We start from the raw sequence: 1,352 nt of genomic DNA on the forward strand, positions 1-1,352 counted from the left end.
TATTTATGTTAGTTATATATTTTTTGTATATGCTTATAGTTTTAAGTACATCGTTTTTTAAGTAGGTTTTTTAAAACCTGTTTTCAACCGTTTATTTTAAACGATTCGTTTTATTTTCTTAGTGTTTGATGCATTTAAATTTAAACATTGTTAATTAATCGATCTGCTCATAATGAATCTAAGAAAATTTTGTTGACCAACTCTTGAGATATTACATAAATTAAAACAGATATTCTTTAGTGCCCATAAAGTTTAAACGCTGAGTGACTCTATTTTCAGTAATCAGATTATAAAAAAATGCTTTGTTTCAGTAAAAAATATTATTATATTAACTGAAGATAAATTCTTTCCACTTTAATTTGAAGCATAAATTCTACCGTTTTCAACCGTTTATTTTAAACGATTCGTTTTATTTTCTTAGTGTTTGATGCATTTAAATTTAAACATTGTTAATTAATCGATCTGCTCATAATGAATCTAAGAAAATTTTGTTGACCAACTCTTGAGATATTACATAAATTAAAAAAGATATTCTTTAGTGCCCATAAAGTTTAAACGCTGAGTGACTCTATTTTCAGTAATCAGATTATAAAAAAATGCTTTGTTTCAGTAAAAAATATTATTATATTAATTGAAGATAAATTCTTTCCACTTTAATTTGAAGCATAAATTCTACCGTTTTCAACCGTTTATTTTAAACGATTCGTTTTATTTTCTTAGTGTTTGGTGCATTTAAATTTAAACATTGTTAATTAATCGATCTGCTCATAATGAATCTAAGAAAATTTTGTTGACCAACTCTTGAGATATTACATAAATTAAAAAAGATATTCTTTAGTGCCCATAAAGTTTAAACGCTGAGTGACTCTATTTTCAGTAATCAGATTATAAAAAAATGCTTTGTTTCAGTAAAAAATATTATTATATTAATTGAAGATAAATTCTTTCCACTTTAATTTGAAGCATAAATTCTACCGTTTTCAACCGTTTATTTTAAACGTTTCGTTTTATTTTCTTAGTGTTTGATGCATTTAAATTTAAACATTGTTAATTAATCGATCTGCTCATAATGAATCTAAGAAAATTTTGTTGACCAACTCTTGAGATATTACATAAATTAAAAAAGATATTCTTTAGTGCCCATAAAGTTTAAACGCTGAGTGACTCTATTTTCAGTAATCAGATTATAAAAAAATGCTTTGTTTCAGTAAAAAATATTATTATATTAATTGAAGATAAATTCTTTCCACTTTAATTTGAAGCATAAATTCTACCGTTTTCAACCGTTTATTTTAAACGATTCGTTTTATTTTCTTAGTGTTTGATGCATTTAAATTTAAACATTGTTAATT

This window comes from Argiope bruennichi, chromosome 10 (assembly GCF_947563725.1).
Source record: "Argiope bruennichi chromosome 10, qqArgBrue1.1, whole genome shotgun sequence".
Lineage (NCBI taxonomy): Eukaryota > Metazoa > Arthropoda > Arachnida > Araneae > Araneidae > Argiope > Argiope bruennichi.